The sequence below is a fragment of the Callorhinus ursinus genome, unplaced genomic scaffold (genome assembly GCF_003265705.2).
Source record: "Callorhinus ursinus isolate GAN/ISIS: 27379988/994484 unplaced genomic scaffold, GSC_fseal_2.0 scaffold16, whole genome shotgun sequence".
Lineage (NCBI taxonomy): Eukaryota > Metazoa > Chordata > Mammalia > Carnivora > Otariidae > Callorhinus > Callorhinus ursinus.
The window spans coordinates 4007708-4021022 of NW_027397078.1; the positions used below are offsets into that span (position 1 = coordinate 4007708).

The 13315-nt window shown below is 39.7% G+C and overlaps 1 long non-coding RNA gene across 1 annotated transcript in view; it reads right to left on the minus strand.

Annotated features, from left to right (window-relative positions):
* Positions 1-13068, minus strand: part of LOC141374305 (uncharacterized) — a 29797-nt gene extending 16729 nt beyond the window's left edge. The window contains exons 1-2 of the long non-coding RNA XR_012381084.1: positions 12939-13068; positions 12213-12294 (exon numbers count right to left, since the gene is read on the minus strand). This is a non-coding gene — a long non-coding RNA (uncharacterized lncRNA). The remainder of the gene's footprint in view (positions 1-12212; positions 12295-12938) is intronic.
* Between the last annotated feature and the right edge of the window lie 247 nt (positions 13069-13315).

The window sequence follows — 13315 nt, forward strand, 5'->3', positions numbered from 1 at the left end:
AGTAATAAGCAGCAAGTTTAAAAGCCAGGTGACCCTGACCTTCAAAGAGTAATGGAGACGTTTACCAGGACATGGCATTACTAGGGGAAAAATAGAAGGTAGCAACTCAATTCATAAAATCAGGTGAAATCAAGGACAGAGGATCAGGTGGCTGAGCACAGTTATGCCAATAAAGTCCCTGTTTCTTGCCCAGTTCCCGGACTTGAGTCAGTTTTTGGAACCTGAACTTACTGACTGCAAGAAAGGCAAGTCACTAGAAGGAAGGACCCTGCAACACTATGGTAAGTACACCAGTAATGATTACCCCAGTCCATTCCAAGAGGGATCCACAGCTATTTGCTTGAGTAACTGTACGCTAAAGAAGGGGTGGTATCCAAACATTTTGAGAACTGTTGGGCACAGAATCCAAGTTGATGTTGATATCTGAATGCCTGAAGCATCATTCTGAACCCTCTATGAGAGTGGGAGGAAATGAGAGCCAGGCAGTATATGGAGTCGTGGTTCAGGTCTGGATCACAGTGGTTTCACTGGATCTACAGACCCACCCAGTTGTCATTTCCTTGACCCTGAAATGTATCATTGAGATGGACACCCTTAGTAGTTAGCACAAGCACCAAGATGAGAGCTATCAGAGTGGCGAAGGCCATGTGGAAGCCTCTAAAATTGCCCTCTTGGGGCGCCTGGGTGGCTCAGTTGGTTGAGCAACTGCCTTCGGCTCAGGTCATGATCCTGGAGTCCCGGGATCGAGTCCCACATCAGGCTCCCTGCTCAGCGGGGAGTCTGCTTCTCCCTCTGACCCTCCCCCCTCTCATGTTCTCTCTCTCTCTCTCTCTCATTCTCCTTCTCAAATAAATAAATAAATAAATCTTTAAAATTGCCCTCTTGCCCAACAGAAATAGTAAACAAAACCCAATATTTAATCTTAGCGGAAATGGCAGGCACTAATGCCACCCTAAAGAATGCAGGGGAGATAGTCTTCAACCTATCTTCATTTGGGTAACCAGCGTGGTCCTTGTCAAACCTTGACAAACCCAGGAAGACAGAAGTGGGCTGTTGCAAACCAAGCAGTAGCCCCAATTTCAGCTGCTTGTGCCAGGGATGGTATCTTTGCTACATCAACCGAGCACGATCTCAGGTGCATGCTATGTGGCTGTTGATCTGGAGATTGCATTATTTTTCAGTTTTTATCAGAAACAGCTTTTATTCACTGGGAACATACAACAGAATACATTTACAGTCTTGCTCCAGGGATATGTTAATTCTCCTGTGCTCTTTCATAAAACAGTCCGAAGAGAACTAGCTCAGCTACACATCCTACAGAGCACCATAATGGTCCATTCTATTGATAACATCATGCTGATCTAACTGGCTCAAAGGAAAGCACGCCTGCAACATTTCCAATGTTAAGACACACACACTCCAGAAAGTGAGAGATAAACCCTATGAAAATTCGAAGGACCGCCGCACAATTAACAACAACTTGGGGGCTTCAGTGGTCCAGGGTATGTCAGCACCTCCCCTCAACAATAAACATTTTTGAATTTTTTTCTTCTCACCACAAAGAAGCACGTCCCCCCACAAGTCTCTTAGGGCTCTGGAGGTACCTGGATTAAAAAAAAGGACTCCCATCTTTGAATAGTGCTATGACCCATATACTGGGGTGACACTAAATTCTGCCAGCTCTAAGTAGGGCACAAAGCAGGAAAAAAAGCTCCGTAGCAGGTCCAGGCTATGATGTAAACAGCACTGTTCAAACCATGTGAGCTAGGAGACCTTATGGTACCAGAGGTACCATAGAGGTACTAGTGGGAAAAATCATGTGGAGTTTATAGTAATCCCCCAGCAGAGAATCTCAGTACAGATCCCTGGGTTTCTGGAGAAAACTCCTGGCATCTCCTGATAGAGATGGAGGACCCGATCACTGGGATATGACCCTAAGAGGACACACCATTTACCATCACAATTACCAGAAATATAATACCCTAGGATATGAAGTCATCATGAGGCTTGACTAACTCATCTGGAGTACTACCTTTCTTCCCCCCATTTTTTTTTTTTTTTGCAAAGCACGTCTAGAGACACCCTACTCACCTGCTTGATGAGGTATTTTGTATCTAATCCTCAAGGGTTCCTCAGATCTAGAATTCCAGCCTAATGTGCTATATGAGCCATGGTGTGTTGATGAATGTTTAGCAACTGGCTCTCTGAAACCAAAAGCAGTGATTTGCAGCATTTGCCTATTTCCATGGTATTAATATTCTCCCCATGGCTGATTTTTACTTATTTATTTATTTATTTGACAGAGAGACAGAGAGAGAGGGAACACAGGCAGGGGGAGTGGGAGAAGCAGTCCTCCCGCTGAGCAGGGAGCCCGATGTGGGGCTCGATCCCAGGACCCTGGGACCATAGACCCCAGCCGAAGGCAGACGCTTAACCAACTGAGCCACCCAGGTGCCCCCCCCACCCCCGCCATGGCTGATTTTAAGCTGCAGGGCTCACATGACTGAATGCAGAGCTGGGAAGAGATACATGGTGGCTGCCATTACATAGTCTGTCCATCCTGCAGATACAGTAGCTGTTAACAACTTCAGAAAACAGATAATAGGGGCACCTGGGTGGCTCATTCAGTTAAACGTCTGCCTTTGGCTCACTCAGGGCTTGATCCCAGGGTCCTGGGATCGAGCCCCGCATCGGGCTCCCTGCTCAGCTGGGAGTCTGCTTCTCCCTCTCCCTCTGCGGCTCCCTCCGCTTGTGCTCTCTCTCTCTCTGTCAAATAAATATATAAAATCTTAAAAAAAAGGAAAATCAATAATAAAAACATTTACTGAAGAAAGAAAAGGAAGGGATGAGTTTCAAGTATTTGTTTCTTTTGTACATAATTTAACTGTAAGTTTATATAATTTAAGTTTTAAAAATGTCTTTCACAACCATCTCAAAAAGTTCCTGGAAATTTAAAAATTTAAAATTTGCAGCTGGTATTAGCTAGTTTCAGTGCACCTGTGAAAGCTTCTCACCCTGTGAGATTTTCACTAGGTGCAGAAGGTCTTATAAGTAAATGCAATTTTTAGTCATTTTTGGCCTAAGATTTTTGATGCTTCAGTGGTGATGGTTGCTTACTCTCTTTCAGTGTTGCCTAATTGCTATTTCAATGAACGGATTCTTGTTTCCTTGGGACCTTTCCAAACTAAATTATAAGCCTTTTTAGGGAAACAGATAGGTTTTTGTATTTTTGTTTGTTTGTTTGACCCCCCCTTTTTTTTGCATGTTGTGGGGTCACAATATGTATTCATTAATTTGGACATATTTTACATATGCCAAACATGAAAGTCAGCATCTACAGATTCCAAATTAATCTAATAAACTACTCAGATGCACCATGTTTTCATTTTTAACATTACTTTCTAAGAGTGATAGGAAATGGGTGTCATAAATGGATCTAATATCTTTTAAAAAATGTATTGTTCTCATTTCTAATGTTTCTCCAATCTGCTACTTAATACATTGGAAGTTCCCAAAAAATGGTTACAACTTGAAACTTCCTTTAGCCTTAGAACACTGAAAAACACCACTGAATCATTTTAAGTGGGTTCCTCAGAAGGCATAGTTAGCTTTTTCATTTTCTGACTAATTTCATACAATGATATTCTCTGCTGAATTTTGTCCCTGGAAACATATCACTGAAATGATAAATAAGTTACTTTCATGAAGAACATAGCTGTACACTCTCTCTATAAAGTATTAACCATTAGAGGAAAACATGAATGTGCTGCTAGTGCCTCAAAACATTCAAGAAACTATTTAGCTGAATTTAACAGAGTTCTAGATTAATCAGAATAAATTTTGAGTAGCCAGAGTCTAATCTGTATGTTAGAGTAAATGTCACCTATAATGGCAATGTACTATATTTATGCCATCTAAACTGCTGAATGACTATTTTCAGGGAATATAAATGTCAATCCTATTAAAAGTACATGATAACTACCTATATATTTGTGGGTGGGGAGAAAGGGAGAGATAGGCACACATACATACATATTTTAGTCGTGGAGTAAATGTACTGAGATTTTTTTCCATCTGACAGTTTTCTTTTTCTGATAGATCTTAAATATTGACAAATTTTCCCAATAATTAATGACTATACAGAGAAATTAACATTAGCTAATAATAAAGGAAACCCCACCCAGGTCCTCTCTGGTTTAAAGGATTGTCTGGGATTATTATATTTATTTCAGGTGCAGATTCTTTTAATTACCTCATTTCTTCTTAATTGGTGTCATAAAAATAAATTGGGTATAATAATTATGAGTATTCATTTTTGACTTCTCCAGATATTGGTCTAAATTAAACAGGGGTGCCTGAGTGGCTCAGTGGGTTAAGCGTCTGCCTTCGGCTCAGGTCATGATCTCAGGGTCCTGGGATCAAGTCCAACGTTGGGCTCCCTGCTCAGTGGGGAGCCTGATTCTCCCTTTCCCTCTGCCACTCCCCCTGCTTGTGCTCTCTCTCTCTCTCTCTCTGTCAAATAAATAAATGAAATATTTAAAAAATTAATTAAATATTATAGTGCACATACAAGTATCATTTCAAGTGTCTTTTTTCAGACTTGAATTCATTTATAGCTGTACCATATTTATCACATAAGTAAAAATATTGCCCAGGTGGGGCAGGGCAGAGAGAATCTCAAGCCGACTCCCCACTGAGTGTGGAGCCCAGTGCGGGCCTTAGTCACACGACCCTGAGATCATGACCCGAGCTGAAAGCAAGATTCAGACACTTAACCGACTGAGCCACCCAGGTGCCCCCGGACTTAATAATATTTTTAACACCCCAGAAAAGAGGACAATAAAGAAAGAAACAATAATTTTCTTTTTAATTGTGAAGCTACACTTAAATTTCTAACATCTACTTAAAATGGCTCATATTTTAACATGGGTTTTTGTTTTGTTGTTGGTAATGGTGGTGTCACTAGCATATGAGAGCACAAAATGCACGAGATTAAATGACTATATGCCAAATGGAACAGAATCTGTGCATCTCATCCGTTTTCACTCATAAACACCACCCTCGAGTGAGGCATAGATTAAATTAGTTATCTCTTTAAATACCTTCTTTGGGTGCCTGGGTGGCTCAGTTGGTTAAGCATCTGCCTTTGGCTCAGGTCATGATCCCAGGGTCTTGCATCGGGCTCCCTGCTCAGTGGGGAGTCTGCTTCTCCCTCTACCCTTCCCCCCTGCTCGTGATCTCTCTCTCACTCTCTCTCTCAAATAAATAAGTAAAATCTTAAAAAAAGATACCTTCTCAGCAGTAATGATGCAGCCCTTCATCTGTGTTGATGATACTATTGATGGGGTTTCAGTGGAGTATAGTTGAAAAAAATCTGCACTCTCTTGCCTGGCTTTCCTTGTCTCCAAAGACTTCTGCTCTTGGTAACAGAGCGCTGAAATGACATTGCTATGGATTCAGTCCTTGTATCAGCACTTTAGTACTGAGTTCTACATGGAACTCTGGAGTATGATCAGATTTTGAATAAAAAATTAGGTCATAACAAGAGAACTATAAATTAAAACTAAAACATCATTGCCAATCCATTAGTTTGTCCAAGCACAGCAACATTGTTGAAGATGAGAGCAGGAAAACTCATACTCTCTCTTATACATTGCTAGCAGAAGGACAACTAGTTAAACCTCTATGAATGGAAATTTGAGAATATGTAACAAAATCATCCAGCACATAACCAACCATTACCTTCTAAGACTTTATCTGACCTGCACACCAAACAGGCAAAATGACATATATTCAAGATACTCATTAGTACTTTATTTGAATTAGCAAAAGATTGGAAACAATGAAAATATCCATCAGTAGGGAATTGGTCAAAGAAAGTATGATACATCCATAAAGAAATGTTCTGCCACCATTAAAAAAGAACGAAGATTCATATATGTATGGATATGGAAAGATTTCTAAGATACACTCCCTACCCCCCAGCCTTATTGAGATAGGATAGACGTATAACATTATATATGTTGAAGGCCTACAACATGTTAATTTGATACATTTATATATTGCAATATGATCACCACCATTAGTATTAGCTAACACCTCCATTCTGTAACATAATTACAGTTTCTTTTTTGTAGTAAGAACATTTAAGATCTACTCTCTTAGCAACTTTCAAGTATATAATACATTATTATTAGCTATTAGATCCCCAGAACCTGTCAATCCTATAAATGGAAATTTGTATCTCCTTTTTTTTTTTAAGAGAGGGAAAGAGAGAGAGAGAGAGAGATTCTTAAGCAGGCTCCACATCCAGCACAGAGTCCAACATGGGGTTCAATCTCACGACCCTGAGATCATGACCTGCGCCAAAATCAAGAGTTGGACACTCAACCGACTAAGCCACCCAGGCGCCTCTGGAAATCTGTACCTCTTGACCAATATCTCCCCATTTCTCCCACACCCAGCCCCTGGTAACCACCCACCACTCTAGTCTTTGTTTCTTTGACTCCAGCTTTTTTAGATCCACATATCGGTGATACCATACAGCATTTATTGTCTTTCTCCGATTTCTTTCACTTAGCCTGACACCTTCAAATTTCATCCAAGTTGTTGCAAATGACAGGGTTTCCTTCTTTCTCATGGCTAAATAATATTCCACTATCTACCTATCTATCTATATCTATCTATAGATAGATATATATATCTCACATATTTTTTATCTGTTGATCTGTTGCTAGACACTTAGGTTGTTTGCATGTTTTGGTTATTGTGAATAATGCTGCAGTGAACATGAGAGTGCAGATATTTCTTTGAGATCCTGATTTCAATTCCTTCAGATAAATACCCAGAAGTAGAACTGCTGAATCATATGGTAGTTCTATTTTTAATTTTTTGAGGCGCCCCCATACTGTTTTCCATAGTAGTTGCACCAATTTACATTCCCAGTGAGAGTGCACAAGGATTCTATTTTCTCCACACCCTCACCAACTTGTTACCTCTTGTCCTTTTGATGATAGCCATTCTAAGAGGTGTGAGAGGATGTCATTGTGGTTTTGATTTGCATTTCCCTGATGATTAGTGATATCAAGCACCTTTTTGAAGATATACTTTTATTTTATTTTATATTTTATTATTTTAATTTTAATTTTTTATTATTATTTTTAAAGATTTTATTTATTTATTTGACAGAGAGACACATTGAGAGAGGGAACACAAGCAGGGGGAGTGGGAGAGGGAGAAGCAGGCTCCCCGCTGAGCAAGAAGCCCGTTGTGGGGCTTGATCCCAGGACCCTGGGATCATGACCTGAGCCGAAGGCAGATGCTTAACGACTGAGCCACCCAGGTGCCCCTCAAAGATATACTTTTAAAAAGAAAGGAAATTCACTGAGTAAATTATGCTGCGTTTTCTGTAAAAATATGTACACATATTTATTTGCCTGCATATGGGTAGAATAACACAACAGTACGCAAGAAACTCTGGATTAGGTGTCTGGGGGAAGCTTTTGAGAGGGAGCCTTGTTTCTCACTCTAATACTTTTTTTTTTTGCAGTTTATATTATTTGCCTCTATTGCTTATATGAGTAAAAATAATTTTTAAAAAAGAACTAGTAAAGCTTTAGTGAGTCTTATTTCATTCTTCTGAGAAAGACCAGGTTCTGTGTCCATATTTTGTCCACCAATTGATTGGGCAAGTCACTGAGCCCTCCCTAAAATGGAATATTTTTACAGTAAGAGGGATGGATTATGAAGAATAATGAAGCAATGAACACACTGGAAAAGAACTTTTTGGTGATTCCTAACCATTTTATATTATGAACCTTTTACAAATCTTGAGATCTATGGACTTCATCCCATAAAAATGCACAAAATCCTACACACAGCGTCAGGTTTAAGGGCCCTCCTGGTGCCCATTTGCGGGTCCTAGATTAAAAATGCTTACTGTAAAATAAAAGACATAGTGTTTTTCAGGGGCCCACGGGAGATCCAATTTATCTATTATTAATGAAACATCCAGCATAAAGATTTTTATCTTTTGAAAAAGAAATTGGAATGTCTTTTAGCACGCAATGGTTTATATCTCTTTAGGCAATATTTCTTATTTTTAACAGGGAGATATAGTGACTGTCTTCCAGTTGCCATAAACTTATTCTTGGTGTAAGCTATTCTTTGAGTCTGCTTAAGAGTAGTGATAGCCAGTATATGTTAATATTTTGATGCTTCTGATTCCACTGAGGTCAAGAAATACCCAGAGGGATATTTTGGCCATGACAACCCTCTCCGTAACGGACCTCCAGCCAGGTAATCCTCTTCCTTATAGAATTTGCAATTTCTTATGGCACCGAACTAATCTGAAGGTAAAATTTTGGAGATTCCCTACCCAGCCCCAAAGCAGATGGTAGAAAACTCCCCATACTTAGTGCATGCAGAGCTTATGTCACATCCAGAATCTTCTCTTCTCCTTGTTCATTTAATGTCTCTGAGTCTCCACCTAATTCACTCCAAAGAATGAGAATAAGCACAAGCAGGAGAGATTACTATAGCACGTTGAGACTAATTTCATCAGTTGAATAGCTGTAACACACTCATCTTTAAAGATCACTCGAAAGAACTTCGTCTCTGATAATGACACAAAACTATGGAATTTCCCACAATGTTTTCCTTTAATAAGATTTTATCATTGGAAAAGGCAGGCGGGTTCTCATAAAACAGCTGAGAATCCAACTATAGATACAATATACAGCTGTTTCAATGTGACAACAGCTGTTTTCCCTAGCTTCTCTATAGAAAAATCTCAGTTTAGTGTGGCATTTTCCATATCCACACGATTGTTGCCTTTCAAGATCATGAGGAAGAATGAGAAAGAGAAAATCCCACACCACAGATTGCTTCATAAGTGATTTCTGGCAATTTCAATGAGGTATCAGACCTAGGCCTATGTTTTCACTGGGCTCTGTCCCACCACTCAAGGTTGAGTTTACAGATGAAGAAACCGGCGCCCCGTGAAACAGGCACTTGGTGGTGAAAGTAACTTCAATTTTATGATAGGCTTTTCAGTACTTACTGATCTGGTTTTTTCTGACATTCACACATCATTTTAAAAATCCATTTTACTAACTGTGTTTATGTGTGTGTGTGTGTGTGTGTGTGTGTGTGTGTGTGTGTGTGTATAACATCAAACACACTGTACTACAGTTTTGCTGATAAACTTTGGGAGCAAGGATGTGCAGTTAAGTCTTTGAAACTTAAGTACAAATGAATGAGCTTAATTTATTTCATCTAGAAACCAATTATTTAGAGATTTAAGCAATTTGGCAGCTGGGCGTGCAGAAGGGGATGTGGGTGGGACTAACATGTTTTTGCCAAGACTGAGTTTTTGCCTAGTGCTTTTGGAATTTCAAGAATCTAATTAAGACTTTTGGTAAATTTGCTTTAAATCACCATAGAATTAATAAACTAGAGGCATCACAGTGTCTGTCAGCTCTGATTTAATTTAGATGCTCAGTCCTTTCAAACTAGATCAAGACTTCAGAGAAGTGCCAAATAGGTGACACTTTCCAAACAGCCTCCAGGTAGCTGCTGACACCCATGCTGCTGCCATAGCTGCCTGGCCAAGCAGTGACAGCTGGTTTCCTGCGTCCCTCACCCATGTTGCTGAGGGACCCATGGCACCCCTCCCACTATTCAGAGCAGATCTGGGGACACCTCAGGCCCAAGTCACCTTCCTCCTCTTTCCTGCTGTCTGGGTTCAGGTCTCTATGAAGCTCAAGCTCAGCTGAGCTGAGCTGAGTTTATGCGCAAGGACTGGGATGCAGACATCTTGGGGGAATTGGGAACTAAGGGCAAGACATGCTTCTATTGCTGCCACATTGTGGGCTAAGTAAACTTCTGTAGGCTACTCTAGATACTATACAACTTTGTCTAACTTTTTTTCTTCCCGAGAAAATTACACTCCAATTTCCAAATATTTTTAAAGGATCTTTTAGAACACAATTTAGATTTGGTATTATTCTTCTACACCCTCTTTTTCTCTTCTCTCATTCTCTTTCCCTTTTTATATGAATTTGTTCTTTCATTCTCACCTCATTCCAAACTTTTAGTTCTTTACTAAGGATCACTGGCAAGTTGGGAACTCTTAATATTTAGTCATAATTACTGAAATATTTCCATCATAATGCTTTTCCATCTTATTCCCTAATTAGACCAATACATCAATTGTCATTTCTAGAACTGTCAAATCCAAAGTGTTAGCTTAAGAGAGCTGCTTATGCTTTCATTTAAACAACAAAAAGATAATTTGAAAACAGCATGACAACAATATGTGTGTGGGGGTGTCTTGGTTGGCCTGGGGCTGACACTTAAATATGGTAGCTTGTGCAATTAGGCAGCACACCCAAAGTCCTCAATGACCTGGACTGAAGAAAGTTTTTTTTTTTTTAACTTTAAGGGTATGCTCAAGAACCCCTAAACACATATGCCATTTCATCATTGGCCTACATTCCAGGAGTTCAATGGGAAAGAACTCTGGAACTCTGTACAGAAACGGAGGTTTAGACATATACAGACATATCTCATGAAATGGGGATGGAAGAGATTAATAGACTTTATAAGGAACCACAGCACTGCCATTAAAAGGAAAAATCACCATGCGTGGGGGCGAAGTTGAACAAGGTACGGTTGATTTAGCACAAAGCTCTCAGTTTAGAGGCCGTTGTGGCTTCAGGAATAATGCAAGGATGAGCTTGAATACCACCTGACCCAGCCTCCCACTCCTTCCTCTTCTACCACCTCACTCCTTCTTGAGCAACCATTGTTCTGGGAAAGAGAAGGAAATGTTAAAATAAGAGCCCTAAAACTTCCTAAGCAAGGCAAAAAAAGACTGCACATAAAAGGAAAAAAATGATAAAATGCACTACATAGAAATTAAGAACTTCTGTATATCAAAAGCTGCCATTAAGAGAGTAAAAGGCAAACCACAGCCTGGAAGATGATATTTACTATACATATATCCAACAAAAGACTCCTAGTCAGATTATATAAAGAATTCTTATACATTTCTAAGAAAGAGACAGACAACATAATAGGAAAATGGGCAAAGTACTTGAACACTTTTTAAAAAAGGATAACAAAAGGGCCAATAGACATCAAAAGTTACTCAACTTCTTTATCAGAGAAATGCAAACTGATGCATAATGTAATGCGTATACACACTCATCAGAATGACTAAAATGAAAAATATAAAAAATGCCAAGTGGTATGGTATATGGAGCAACCAGAACTCTCATATGCTACTGATGGGAGTGTTGATTTACATATCCATTTTGGAGAACTCCTAAGCTATATTTACTAAAGCTGAATACATGCTCATACTATGACATAGTGATTTCACTCCTAGATATATACTCAACAAAAATGTACACATATGTTCACCTAAAGACATATTCAAGAATGTTCATAGCAACATACTCATAATAGGCCAAACTAGAAAATAACTGTAATGGTTAATTTTATATGTCAACTTGACTGGGCCACAAGATACCCAGATATCTGGTCAAACACTGGTCTGGGTGTTCCTGTGAGAATGTTTTTAGATGAGATTGACATTTAAATCAGTAGACCGAGTAGAGCAAATTATTCTCCCTAATGTGGGTGGGCCTCATCCAATCAGTTGAAGGCTTAAATAGAAAAAAAAAAAGGCTGGCCTGCCCCCAAGTAAGAAAGAATTCTTCCGGCATGACAGTCTTAAAACTGGGACACTGGCTTTTTTCCTGCCTTCAGATTCAAACTGAAACATTGGCTTTTCCTGGGTCTTAAGGCTGCCAGCCTTTGGACTGGAACTACACTTTTGGCTTTCTTGGGTCTCCAGCTTGCTGACTTACTCTGCAGATTTTGGAATTTGCCAGCCTCCATAAGCATGTCAGCCAATTCCTTATAATAAATTTCTTCACACACACACACACACATACCCTATTGGGTCTGTTTCTCTGGAAAATCCCAATACAACACCCAAATGCCCATCAAGAGTAGAATGGATTACTTAATTGTGGCATTTATTTACAAAATATAATACTGTATAGCAATGAGAATGAACAAATTACAACTACTCACAATAGAACAGATGGATCTCATGAACATAGTGTCGAACAAAAATATCCAGACACAAAAGAGAATAGGGAAAACTAGTCTATATTATTAGGAGACAATTTAATAGTTACCTTAGGGAGGGTAGTCACTGGAAGCATGTAAGAATGGAGGCCTTTGAGGATGTTGGTCACGTTCTGTTTCTTAATCTAGGTGCTAATTAAATAAATGCATTCAGTTTGTGAAAATTCACCGATGTGTACTTTTCTGCATGCATATTATACTTCAATAGAAAAAAAAAACACTTAAAGCTCTTTGTTGAGGAATAAAATTGATTAACAAGGAAATTGGATTGAGGGACAGCCTATTAACACAATCTTTCCAGGCCATATAAATTGGTAAGGACAAAGAAACATTTGAGATTCAATTCCAATATACTGACAGATAAAAATCCCTGGACATAACACAACAAGCAAGTATAGGAAAACTCTGAAAGGTGGAAAGGATATGGCAGGCTGCCTAGATACCTCAGGATTTGAGAAACAACACAGATGTGAGTTCCCTGGGTTTCCTTATTGCCTTCCCTATATCCTAGATAGGGTGTCGCAGAAGCCTCCAAGCCAGAACTGCCAGCAGGCTCAGACAAATAAGCACCAAGAAAGCCTATTCTCTCTAGCCAAAGTACTTGGAAAAGAGTGGTATAACAACAGAAATCCTTTCAGGAAATGCCTATCCTATTCAGGAGGCTGACATTCCACTTCGCCCTACTTTCCAACCTGGCAGAAGCAGAGAGTACATTCTGATTCCCTTGTTGGATGGTGCTGATCAGCTGAGCAAGGAGCTGATCTTCCATCCCTTACCCAGCAGAAGGAAGTAGCAGTGATCCAATTTCCCTGTTAGGAGAATGTCAGCAGGATTAAACACGCAGCTGATAGTCCATTCCATCCTGGACCCAGGGAGTGTTAGATTTCCCAGCTGGGGTAGTGTCAGTGGTGAGTTCCTGCCCAGCTTTGACAAGGCAGAACAAGGTGGTGGGAAGTTTTAGTTGGTATTTCACTTCCCACCCTCCTCTTTCTTGGTGTCAAAAAGGCCCAGCAAACAGCTGAGCTTACACCTCTGCTTGGAGACAATGAGGAAGTGTGATTCAACATTCTACTTTCACAGGGAAGATGTCTGCACGAACAAGAGTGGAGTTGAACTTTCACTTCATCCATCTGTGCTAAAGCACTGTAAGTCA